This window comes from Neovison vison, chromosome 4, assembly GCF_020171115.1.
Source record: "Neovison vison isolate M4711 chromosome 4, ASM_NN_V1, whole genome shotgun sequence".
Taxonomy (NCBI): Eukaryota; Metazoa; Chordata; class Mammalia; order Carnivora; family Mustelidae; genus Neogale; species Neogale vison.
In genome coordinates, this window is record NC_058094.1 from 1,492,899 (window position 1) to 1,506,372 (window position 13,474).

The following is a 13,474-nucleotide window of genomic DNA, read 5'->3' on the forward strand; positions in this document are numbered from 1 at the left end:
CTGCTGGTGGGCAAGAGCGACAGGGCAGCTCTGCCCTTGGGAACAAGGGCAAGGCCAGGCTTAAAGGCGCACCAGCAGTCCTGCCCTAGCCGGGCACACCGACCACCGTCCCGCCCCGCACACAGCCACCCCTGCAGGCCTCGTCAGAGATCAGACCCACAGCACAAGTCTGGGGATAGCTGGCAGGGAGGGGACCGTGCCAAGATAATGGAGGTTCCCGGGGTCTCTGCCATGTTCCCCTGCCGCTGCTGCCATGCAGTTAGCTCTTCTACCTGACTAACATTCCCTGTGCGCCTGGCCAGAGCAAGGAGGTCACTCAAACAAGCAGGTCACCTGCCCCATGACAGGTGCTGGGAAAACCTGGTGAGAAATCGCTCCCGGGAAGGGAGTGGACACATCACCAGTTGCCTGTCCTCCCCCGGGTCCCTCCTGAGGGGCAGGTTGGTCGGGAGGGCAGAGGCCCCAGTCAGGGTTTATGCAAAGTACTTCCAGCCCTTCCCTGGACATTTACCTGCTGTGTACTCACCTCTGTCCCTCCAAACGTTAGTCCACGGGATTGGGATGTGCCTTGATTTTAAAAACTGACAACACGTCTTACAGATACTTGAATTTCAGGACCCAAATCTGGTTCTGTAAGCGGCCGCGTCAGGAGCTGTGGCTCAGCGCCTGCCCCGTCAGTTTGTACTTGGCGTGTTTCCAGGTTCTTGTTTTCACGGCTCTACAGATCATCCGCACACACCTTTGCGCCCAAATCAGTATTTCTATTGGACAATTCCTAGAAGAGAAATTTCTGGAAAAAGGAGAAATGCCAGCATGTGTAAAATGTTGGTTCTACTAACAAATCGCTACCCTCCATCACCCCCAAAATGTTGCATCAGCTTAAACGGTGAAATAAGCTCGTGTCTCCATCCCTTACAAAGTTTCAGCCGGCGTGGACACCTTTGCCACTTCCCAGAACATTCTGGAGCTGAGCTGAGTTTCACTTAGTTGGGGGGGGCAGGTTCTCGCCTACAAACTGCCTACTCATATCCCTTACTTTTGTATTTGTTGGGATGTATATATTCCATGTTAATTAGGGGACAGTAGGAGGTCCTGAATATTAACCTTTGCTTGTTACACGATTGCAAATATTTCCTCCTTTTTATTTATTTATTTATTTTAAGATTTTATTTATTTATTTGACAGACAGAGATCACAAGTAGGCCAAGAGGCAGGCAGAGAGACAGGGGGAAGCAGGCTCCCCGCTGAGCAGAGAGCCCGATGAGGGGCTCCATCTCAGGACCCTGGGATCATGACCTGAGCTGAAGGCAGAGGCTTAACCCATTGAGCCACCCAGGCGCCCATATTTCCTCCTTTTTACCGTTTGCTTTATTTTTTTTAAGATTTTGTTTATGTGGGGGTGCAGAGAGGGCATGGGCAAGGGGAGGGGCAGAGGCAGAGGGAGAAGCAGGCTCCCTACTGAGCAGGGAGCCCCATGTGGGGCTCGATCCCAGGACCCCCCCAGAATCATGACCTGAGCCGAAGGCAGACACTTTGCCCACTGAGCCCCCAGGTGCCCCACATTTGCTGTTTTTACGTTTTACTGTTTATGTTTGTTATGCAAATGTTTTTACTTCTGAAGAATTTAAAATTCATAAACATTGGTCCAAGCTATTCTGTTCTAAGGCCATCAGCAGGAACCTCTGGTCGTCTCTAAATCGCTGTTTCTGGATTTCTTTCTCTTGCCCCACTCCTCGGCAGCCTGCGCTGCGCGGCTCTCCCCACCTGCCCGGCCGCCCGCTCTTTCCTCTCGGCTCTGTGCGGGTAGGATGTCGCTGGGCGCTGCAGGCTTGGAGGCTGGAAACCTCCTGTCCGTCCTTGTATTACACGCACATGCGCCCATGTCTGGCGTCCACACGTCCGTCTGTCCGAAACATGCCCCGCGGCAGGGCTTAGATGCGTGCGAGCCGGGCGCGCTGGGCGCCGTGGAGACCCTGAGAGGCCACGCGGCGGCCCCAAGTCCCGCTGGGCGGGGTTGTTAGGGTTCATGGGATTCCGGTGGCTACATCTCACTTCCGGAGAATAATTTCTTGGACTCTTCTTTATTTTTCAGAGTTGTCTGTCGGGTCATGAATTTACAGCTCTGGGGGGTCCTTGCGGGCCGAGGCCATCAGTGGGCTCAGGGCTTGGGGGTGGACTGGACGCGCTCTGCTCGCTCCGTCGTGGCCTTTCCGTTGCATCCGTGCTGCCCGTGTGCGGGGCCTGCCGTTCTCCGTCTCACCGGCCCTTAACACCCACTGTAAGAGGCACGGTTACTAGCTTTGTCATACTGTGAAGTGAGGCAGCCGTCCCCGAGACCCCGTGGGATCCGCCGGTTCGCTCCAAGGGCTCCCAGAACTCACGAGAGCGGTCAGGCTCCCGGTTAGGCTCATCGCAAGGAAAGGACACCGACGCCCTCAGCCAGGGGCAGGGGCGCGCGGGCAGGGCCTGGGAGGGTCCGCACCGCCCTCTCCCCGTGGAGTCGCGGGCAGCGTGTGCTCTCCCCGCCCGAAGTGCCGGCTCCCACGAGTGCTGCCGGCCGGGGAAGCCCCCGCCTCGCCGTCCAGGGTCTTGGTCCGGCTCCCATCACGCTGACCTGGTCGTCTTCCTGCGCGGCCGACCTCCGTCTCCAGCCGCTTGGGAGCCCGAGCTGACACCGTGTGGCCCAGGGCCCCGGGGAAACGGGACACTGGGCTCGGGATGTCCCCAGGCTCCCCGATGACCTCCCGCAGCGGAGGACCGACGCCGGCATTCCCTGGGGCGAGATGAAACATTCTACTCACAGGGACCCGCGCAGCTGTCTGGGCCGGACCTTCCCGCCGCTCCTGCTCGAGCAGCCCCTTCACGTCCGTGGGATCCTGGTGAGTCTGAACTTGGACTTCAATGGGACCCTCCCTCCTCCTGTATAGTGGCCTGAACTGAGTCCTTCCCAAACTCCAAGGTTGAAGTGTTAAGCCCCAGGACCTCAGAAGGTGACTGTGTCTCGAGATGGTCCTACAGGTGCCCTAAACCTGTGTTATTGGTGTCCTGATAAGAAGGGGAAACCCGGACTATGTGAGGGTAGGGGGAGGAGCCGCCGGCGGCTGCAGGACCAGGAGAGGCTCATGGCTCGGGTCGCTGGTGATTTGTCACACCTGAGCTGACCAGCACTCAGACTCTCAGCAGGTCCCTTCACCAGACAAAGGACAATTAGAGTGATGTCTGATTCTCGGGGTGGGGGGGTGGGGGGGTGGTTTTGGGACTAGAGGAGAAAAGGAGGCGAGGGCCCCTCCCTGAGTGTCTTCTGCCCCAGTGTTTGGTAAGGTCTTTGGGAAGAGCCCGCCTCCCCCAGCTGTGTAGGGGGTCCATGGTGAGTACCCCCCGGCCTCCCACCGGCCACCCTCTCTGCCAGGCATCAACTTAGGGGTCTGAGTTCTGTCTGCAGGGCCTGGGATGGGCCAGTCCTGCCCAGTGCTCCCGCTGGTCCCTGGCCCTGCCTGGGACTCCTCCCCCGTTGCCTCAGGAGGAGGCGGCGGCTAACAGGCCACTGGACTCTGGTGAACCTGATCCAGGCACCCCGGCCTGTGGCCACTTTGTCTCCAGAGGGCCCCCAAGTCACCTCTTCTCAGAGCACCCTGAGCACTTCCTGTCTGATGGCCTCAGTGCCACACGAATGACACACTGTATGGTTTGAAAGGTTTCGCGAGGCGCAGAGACCTCCGGGGAGAGCAGAGAACACGCCTCCGCCTGGGAGCCATGGCCACAGCGGGCACGAAGCTCGGCTTCAGGCTGGGTTCTCTTGAAGCAGACACTGAGCCAGGATTCCCATGTAAGAGCTTTATTCCAGAGGCTCCTGGGGGACCCGTGAGGAAGCGGGGATTTGGACAGGGACGGGAGGCACTGTGGGGAGGGCTTGTGACCCCAGAGCCCCAGCCTGACCAGGGGCTCTGGGGTGTGAGTCAGGCCTCACGTTCTGCCCTTGAAAGCAACATCCTGCTGTTGGGTCCTCCACCCAGGGCAAAGGACACTCCTCCCAGCACCACCAGGGTGGGGCGGCAGCTCCCAGAGGACAAGGGCAGGGCTGGTTTTGCCAGCTGAAGGGCCAGGGAGGACCCTCAGACAAAGTCAAAGACTGGGGGGTTCTCTGCATCGGCGTGCTGGGGGTGGGGACATCTGTCAGCCTTGAAGATTGGGGATGAGTTGGCGGAGTCCTTTTGTGACCATCCCGCCCGGTCCCCCACCTCCCCAGGCTCCGTCCTCCATGGATGTGCTCACAGACAGTTGGATGGGGACAGGGGCTGTGCCGCCTCACACACGCCCTGCACCTCTGGGTCACAAGAAGGCCCCTGGGAGGGTGACGAGGACAGTGGCCACAAGCATGAGGCTCACGGTGGTGGTCCCTGGGCCCCAGTTCCCGGCTCCGTTACACAGGTCAGTGCTACAGCAGTGTTGGAAGACCTGCATCTCCTTGATGTACGCTCTGGCTTTCACGGGAATGGGGAAGTCGCAGGACTCCACACAGCTCTTGGCCACTAAGGAGTACTTCCCATCCAGCAGGTCCATGCCTGTCGCACGGAAGAAACACCCAGAGGCTGCGGGTCTGCGAGCCGTGCCTGGAACCTTCCTCCTGACCCCAGAATGGGCTCATTCTGGAGCCCCAGGCCCGAGAGCCCACGGTTGGCACCCAGCCCAACAGCCCAGAGAGCCAGGCTGGCCTCAGAGACCCTGGCTGGACCCATGGTGGAGGGGTGCCCTCGAGGCCAGGATCTGGCTCATGCTACAAAGCCACATTTGGATTTGCAGGAAATCCCCTGGGGATTCTCATTCTGACATCCAGATTTGGTTTTTTTTTTTTTTTTTTTGAGTGAGAGCTAGAGAGGGAGGGACAGACTGAGAATGAGAATCCCAAGCTGGTGCTCCCCTGAGCGCGGAGCTCCAACCCCCCACCCTGAGACTGCGACCCCCAGAAATGAAGATGAAGAGTGAGGCGCTCACGGACTGAGCCACCCAGACGTGCCAGAACACAGGCTTTTTTTTTTTACAGAGTGACATGTGTCACACCTCTGCCAGGTAGGGAAGTGGCCACCACCCCCCGCCCCGGGCTGCCCTGTCCTGCTCCCCCAACCCCTGCTGAGGTCTTCAAGTCCCACCTACCCCTCTTGGCTTCTAGAAGGCAGAAGGGGGAAGAGCAGGGGGAGAGGGACTCACTTATCTTCTGTGAAATGCAGGCTTGCGCGCCGCGGGGGCATTCTATAGGTCCCGAGCACGTGCTCCCTCCAGTGCTAGAACAATTGTGGCATCTCAAGGCCCAGGCTGTGGGGGGACAGAGGCCAGCATCAACCGCCTGGTGTGCCGAAGCCCCACGGCCTGGCCGCGGCAGGAAAGGAGGCAGAGCCCCGTCTGCTGCCCGGGACCTGGGATCCAGGACAGACCTGAGGGCAGAATCCAGGTGCTCCAGGGAGGAGGGACAGGTGAGGGAGGGGCAGGGAGGAGGACCCCCAGTGAGCCGGGGGGATGTGGCCAGAAAGTACGGCAACAGACACACGGCAGGGACTAGGAAGGGTGAGTCCGGGAAGAGGCGCCCCCCTCCACCCACCCCGTCTCCCCATCACCCCGTCTCACCACCCTGGCACAGCAGGACCACCAGCACAGCGACAGCCTTCATCCTTCCCAGCGACCACCGCCCAGAGAGCTCCGGGCCGGGCCGGGCTGGCCCTTATGTAGCTGCCAGTCTCCTCCTCCTCAGTGGGCTCCTCCCTCCGACCCTGCGGGTCCCGTCACGCCCCCGCAGCCTGGGCCAGACACACCCCCAGAGCAAAGGTCCTTTATCCCAGGCCCAGATGGACAAGCCATCAAGACATCCCTTGGCGGTGCTTCCCACGTCCTGCGCTGAGGACAGAGAAGAGGGCGCTTGGGCTCACGACTTCTGTCTGGGGCCTCTGGGACGAAGGACGTGGAAGGAGGCAAGAGCCCAGAGCAGCCTCTCAGAAATGCGGAGGGCCTGGAAGCCTCCACATTTATCCTGCAGCTGGGCGTCACTGCCACCACGTCTGCCTGTGAGACCCACATGCTGGCTGAAGAAAACGGTGCTTTAACGCGGCCTTGAGGACACGTGCTCTGACGAGCGGGCCCCTTCTTCTGTGGCTGTGGAGGCCTGGGGCCCCTTGGGCAGAAACCCAAGCCCGCGTACCAGGGATGCCCACGCAGCCTGGGTGCCTGTGGGTGCTCACAGATAGGAGTCCGTGCCATCCGTGGGAAGCATCGGGCGACTGGCCCGGAGCTCAGCCTCACCAGCCTCCCTGCCAGGAGACGAAGTCTGAGCCTCTGGGCGGCTGACAAGGCGGGCCGGGTGAGCGGAGACCTTGAGACCCTGTGACCTGGCACTCAGCGACAGGGGGTCTTTGGTCCCCAGGAGGAAACAGAGGGAAGGAATATGGAGAAGGAGGTGTGGGAGCCTCTGCCGGGGTGGGGGGGTAGGAATTAGACATCCTTACTTGTAGGACCACAGCCGCCCGTGGGGAATAACACTGGCCAGATGGGAGGCGAAGACCCCAGAGCAGACGGACCACAGGGGAGGCAACTGGGGTAGACTGGCCGGTTTCTGTTGGTTTGGGGGCCGTGAGGGGAAAAAAAGAGAGGGGCACTGTGGGGGCTACAGACAGAGGACTTTGTTCAATGGTATTGATGAGAGAAGGCAAAGAAGTAAGCCGCCCACTTACCACTTATGGAAGTCTCAGACCTTCTAAAAATCCTCCTGTATCTTTATAAAAAATCGCGCTGGGCCGCCTGGGTGGCTCAGTGGGTTGTGAGTCTGCCTTTGTCTCCGGCTGTGATCCCAGGGTCCCGGGATGGAGCCCCGCATCCAGCACCCTGCTCAGCGGGGAGCCTGCTTCCCCCTGTCCCTCTGCCTGCTGCTCCTGCAGCTGTGCGCTCATGGTCTCTCTCTGACAGATAAATAAATAAAATATTTAAAAACATAAAAAATCGTTTTACAATATATATAACATAAAATTTACTATTTTAACCATTTTTCACTAAGCACGATCACGTTGCTGTGTGACCTTCACCCAGGCACACCTCCAGATCCTTCCACCTTCCCAGGCCGACAGGGACGGGCCGTCCCTTCCAACACGGACTCCCCGCCCCTCCCCCACCTCCACGACCGCGGGGAACCGCGTCCGCAGGTGCTTTGCAGGAGCGGCGTCCACAGGGTTTGCTTTCTTGGCCCCGGCCTGTCTCGCCGTCCTCCAGGTCCACCCGCGGTAGCAGGTGACCGCGTCTCCTCCTTCCTCTGCGGCAGCCCGACTGCATCCTGTCGGTCGGTTCGCCTGGCCGGAGGCGCGGCTGCTGCGGACGCGGGTGCGCGGCTCTCTCTGGGGGCCCTTGCCCCTGCACCCCTGCCCCGAGCGCGGGCCTGCAAGTCCAAAGGGGACTCCGGCCTAGGGTTTGGGGAGAATCCAGACCGTGTTCCGCAGCGGCGGCATCATTTTATGTCCCCAGCAGCAGCACATGGGCCCCGGTGCCCCGCGTCCTCGCCAACACTCGCGACTTGACCTCGCACCAGCCATCCTAGCGGGTGGCACTCGTCCCTCTCGTGCGCGGACAGCTCTCCACGCTGCGGCGCCTCCTCCCCACAGTGGACGCTCGAAAACTACATTTCTCAGCCTCCCCTGCGGCTGTGGGTGGACATGTGACATAGCTCCACCAATCAGAAGTGCCAGGTAGAACTTGCCAGAAGACTAGGTTCCCAAGCCCACCGGCAGGCGCGCAGGGTGGCAGTTGGAGGCAGCTCTGGAGCCGGCCGGTGGGATGGCAGCTGCGCGTGGGCCCGAGGAGGCACGGTGCTGGGGCCACGGCCACTGTGGACACAGCAGCGTCCAGAGCAGGCCAGGTCTGCGGCTGTGTCTGGGAGCCCAGCCTGCAGTTTTTTGTTTTTTTTTTTTGGGGGGGGGCGGTGGTGGTGTTGCTGGGGCATTCTCTGTACCGAAGCCTCACGCCTCCACGCCTGGTCCCGCGGACTGGCTGGGGCGGGGGGCAGCTCCCACTGCGCCCAAGGCCCGTTGGAGACGGACAGTGGTGCGTGGCTGTGTCTGAGCCGCCAAATCGGAGCCTGCGCTCTGTTGGCGACGTCCCGGTGAGGCTCCCGCGCAGTAGGGCTGGAGAAGCGCTGTTAAAAACAGCAACAATGTATTTCCCTTTAAAGCAGCCTAAGTGGTTGAGTGGTGTGTGGTTAGAGGCCCGGGTCCACACACGTTTGTCAGGGAGCTTTGCGCTGGCGCAGACCTCTCGGCTGGCGGGTCCCGCTTCCCTTTCTCTCCATCCAACGACCTCCTCCTTCCTGGCCGTGCCTGCCCTTCCTGGGTGCCTCATCTCGCCTCAAGAGGCAGGAGGGGCCTGACTGTGTGTGTGGGGAGAGGGGACTGCTGTCGGAGGGAGGGTGTCCTGCCTGGCTCCCCTTGACCCACAGCCATGGGGAGGGGTCGTGGTGGCTGCGGAGGTGGAGGGCTGTGGTCACTGTGATCCTGGGGAACATGGCTGCACATTGGCCTGGGATGAGGATGTGTTTGCTTACCTGCCCAGCTTTTCAGAGCCACCGTCTGAGCAGGAAATGCGCATCAGGTCTCTGGCATTTACGGAAAATATTCAGTCTATTCCGGGAGCTTCTCAGTGTTCATTACGCAATGTGGCTTAATTACCACCTGTTCTGTATCTGAGGGTATAAAAGTAGATGAGGCAGGCCAGTGACTTGCCCAGCATCATAAACCTCGTGGTGATAGAGTACTGACCTTTGGGCCCGTGGAGGACTCAGTTCACCAGGCCACTAAGCTGTGACATTGCCCAGTGGTCCGGGATCTTCAGGGTGTGAGCGTTGCAAGACCAGAGCCTCAAGCAGGAGATCTGGGTGGGGTAGATTAGGGGGGTGAGCGGAAAGACCCTGCATTCTCAGGCTGGGCGAACGAGCTAACAAGATGGGGCTGTGCCTGGGTGTGCAGGGAGGGAGGGCTCCGGAGAGACGAGGATGCTTCCTGTCGGCAAGCGGGGTTTGGGGCTTGGGAGAGAAAGATTGGCAGATGGCAGGTTCCCGGGGGAGTCATGGGATGGGGCTGCTGGGTTCCGTGGGAGGGGAGACTGTCGGACTGATGAGGGAGCAGAAGGCTGGCTGAGGACAAAGCAGAACCTGACACACTGTGGCCCTCCCACCCCCACTCCCGGGTGGCACGTGTGTGACGTTCTCTGGGAATCTCACAACATCTTAATGTTAACAGTCTGCTAAAAAGGGCAGAACGACCCTGGCGATGGCAAGGCCTCTGGTATCCCGTGTCTTGTAGGTCCTCTTTAGCGTATGGAAGTTCCACTGAAACCTCCCTTTCCCTTCTCTCCCCAACCCCATCACACGGACAGAACCTGCCCCCCTCCCATCCCCGGGGCAGCGGCTCTTCCCACAGGTCCTGTCCCCGGGCTTTAATAAACCACCATTTTGCACCAAAGATGTCTCAAGAATTCTTTCTGGGTCATCGGCTCCAGACCTCACCCCCGTTGAACCTTACCTATATTCTAGAACTTCATCAAGACAAGGCCAGGAACCAGGTGCTGGGGGCTGTGGTCTTCCGTGAACGGAAAGAGAGATCAGGTAGGCAGCGGGTGCCTGCGGAGGATGGGCACATGCAGGTCCTTTGGGACAACGGTGTCGTGTGAGGAATGTGGGCAAGTGCCTCTGGGGAGAGCAGCAGGTGGCCCCTGTGTTGGACGGAGGCCTTTGGGAGTCCTAGCTCGTCCCCCTCCCCACTGGCAAGATGGCTCCTGTTCGAAGACCCAGAGGCCAAGGGAGTCCCTGAAACTCCACTCTTCCCGGTTTCTGTGTCCTTGAAGCCCTGAAGGAAGAGGGTGGGGCCCCGGCCAGGTCTGATAAGTCGAGTGCTTGCTGCCCCAGGCCCCGCTGTGCACGGCTCGCATCACCCACAAGGAAGCGTCCCCCCAAAGCCCAGGTTTGGGGAGACCCCTGCTCTTGAGGCAGCACACAGCCCCCTCCTAACTGGAGCCTCCAGGGATGGGGGCAGCAGAGAGGGCAAAGAGGATCGCCGCCAAGGCAAGGGCCCTGCGGCATATCGCCCCGCTGCCCACTCTCGGGGCCTGGGGGTTGGAGGGCGCACACCCGAACCCGCTCCCTGGGCCCGCGCAGCCAGGAGGTCTCACTGCAGAAGGGGTGACCCTCAGAGGTTGGCAATGCTGGGACGGAGAAATGCTTCTTCAGAACGGCCTATGGCCTTGGCCTTGGTTGAAAGCTGACAGTGCTGAGCGCTGCTTCTCCTCCTTGTGTCATCTCCAAGGCCACAATCTGGGGGGACTCTGCCAAACACTGTGGGGAGCATCTGAGCCAGTCCAGTGCTCCCAGATCCGCTGTGAGAGCCCTGAGTCACCCCGAGGACGTGTCTGTGTGTAGACGCTCCCTGGCGCTCGGTGTGGACAGGCCGCCCTTCCGTCTGCTCCCTCTTTGCGTCCGGCTGCTGGTTGTCCTCCCTCCTGGGTGGTCCCCCCTGAAGAACAGACCGCGTTCACCTCCTGCGGCTTTTAAGTGTGGAGGTCTCCGAAGTGGCGGCTCCCCGGCGGGTGTTGTAGTGCCCACTCACCCCCTGAAAGCGACAGTGTCCTCTTCTAATTTCTTTTCTTCATGGTTGTGTCCGAGGGCGAGGGGCTCCCCCAAGGACACTCTTTCCTGAGCGTCATAAGTTGGGGGTCTAGTGTTCGTGACTCAAGAGAGCCTCAGAGAGAGGCTCCTGCCGGCTGCATCTCCACCTCGCTCGTCCCAGCGAGGGTCGTGGCTGCAGGGGGCCCGTGGCCAGCCCTCTGCTCCCCAGCAGCACTCGCCCCCGTCTCTCTGCTCAAGGACGGGGCTCCAGGAGCGGCTCCTCTCTCCGCTGTCCCCTTGGTAGAGCAGCGCCCCACTGGTGTATCAGCTGCGACGTCGCCCTTCTCTTCCTGATGTCTCATCCTGTCCCGCGATTCCCCAACCCCATTTGTCTGCTTTTATAGAAAAGTGGCCGAGAACCTTCTCTGTGTTCTGTGGCTGCTTCTCCTCTCGCTCCTGCTCTAGAAGGGTTCCCGGCCGTCACTCCACGAACACAGCTGTGTTCATGTCCACCTGTGACCGCTGCAGTGCAAACCCAGGCATTGACTTCAGCCCCCGACTCACTCCTTGCTCACGCACTCAGTGCTGGGGGCCCCTCCTTCCTGCAGCACCCCCTCCCCCACAGGAGGCCCCCAGCCCCACTCTGGCAGGGCCCCCGGCTTGGTTTTCAGACTTGGTAACCGAATTCCCTGGTGGCCTGTCTGGTGGCTTCACATATCTGTAAAAATGTATTTCCATCTCCTGGTTCCCCACTAAGGAAAAAAAGTCAAAACTTGGGAATAAGGTGGAAAGATTGACTTTATCGGAGAGAGGCTTGCTGTCCTCAGCTGAGCTTGGGCGCCCTGTTCTCCCCCACCCGCGGCCTCTACCCCGCCCTCAGCGCACACGCCTCTCCCGCCCCATCTACTCGTTGACTCTCTGACTAGCGTGCAAAGTCCATGCAGAGAAGTTTGCGGTGGAGTCTGGTCTGTGCCCCAAACCCGCAAAATTACTTGGCGAACGGTGGGTGCTCAGTAAGTACGTACTCACTGCCGCAGGGAGCTGCTGGTCGGGCGGCTCCTCAGGTACCACGAGTCGCGATGCCCTTCGGAGAGCCGCGCGTGCACACACGTGTGTGGGAGGGACAGAAAGAGAGAGGGGACATGGGACTGAGCAGCCGAGACCCCTCGGCCGGGTGCTACTGCTCTCACAGGTCCAAGGCCCGGTCCCTTCATGGGCTCTTCTCTCCCCAGAGGAAGATTAACAAGTACATGCCGGACCGCACCAGCCCTCCAGGCTGGGTTCAGGACTCCCTCGTGTGTGTGATCACATCAGCACTATTGTTATGACTCTTTCATTGTCATTTACAAAAATTAAAATGAAAACATTTCCCCACAATATAACTCAGAGCATGGACCCCAGCCCTCCTTGGCCTGATGGGGAAGTGGGCCTTGGGGGGTCTCGACTCCGTAAGCAGGATCTAATCCTTCAGTGGAGGACCAGGGGAATCTGGGGCCTTAGCGGGGAGGAGTGTGCCCAGGGCATGGAGGAGTGGGGAGGGGGCAGTGGGGAGTGTTCCCCGGGCATGGAGGAGCACGGGTGTGCCGGCCGGCCTCCTGTCTGTGCCATGTCCCTCCTTCCAAGCAGCCCTCACCTTCCATGCTGGCGGCTCGCCCAGATCTTACCGGGAAGGAAGGACCAGGATCTAGGCAGTAGGTGTTCTCTTGCCTTATCTTCAGAAGGACGACAGCCTCTGAGCGGAAACAGATATGAATTTTATTCAGATAAGGGGAAGGCACGTCTCACCCAGGGCAGTTAGGAGAAGGAGAGCTGTCAACTTGGTCTGTCCGAGCACCAGACCCTAGAGCCCTGGAGGCTCCGCCTAGGTGAGAGGCACGGGAGCACCAGGGGAGCTCCTGGACAGAGGTGCTGAGTGTGCCCGAAGTCTCTGTCAGGGGAACAGCCCCGACTGGGCTCAGGGATTACAGGGACTGAGCAGGGTGTGGGAGACACGTGTGCAGCTCTCCGCGGGTGGGTGGACGTTGGGTGGCATCAGGCACCGGGGAGATGTTAGCCCTGTTTCCTAGGGGTGAGGGGCGGGCTGCTTGCTTCTTATTTCAACTGCTGTGGCAGGGAAGGACTGAAGGACAGGAGGCCCCATAGACCCCACTGAATCCCAGAGTCAGTCTTGGTCAGACCCAGCATCCTTCGGGTGGTCCAGCTGGGGTCAGTTTCCCCAGAGAGTTTCCTCCTCATGCACCCTGATCCCTGGCCCTTACCGGCAGGAAGACCTCCCCACGCCTGGCTTTGTGTGCAAGTCCAGGAGGACCTCTGGCCGGGCAGTCACAGGGATGAGGGTGCTGATCCCCACTGTCCCACCCATTAGCCTTATAGCCTCAGGCATAGAAAGATGTGTATATTTTGGGCTTCTATTTGCTGATTGTAAGGTAGAAGAATGAGTCCCTCCTCCGTAACCTTCTAGCTATGTGACTATCAGAAACTGCGGACCAGGTCACACCTCAGGGCTCAAGACTGCTCATGGTTGATACATGAAAGCAATATCATGACTACCATGGTTCTTACACGTTCAGTATGGTTTTACAGATGGAGGAAAAATTTTGGAGGCCAGGAGTTAAACCACTTCTCCAGGTTCCCAGAGTGGGAGCTCACACTGCGGCTCAGGCTGCCCAGGCTGCCTCGGGCCATCAGGGAGCACGTTGGTCTCTGGAGGGAGCCTGGTGCTGGACAGGGACTCCTGGTGCTGGGCTTGACACAGTGCCCTTGGCATATACTGAAGGCTGAGAGGGACTGATCAGGAACATTGACGAGGAATATGCGTCACAGCCAGGAGCTGGTTGCATCCAGATGTTC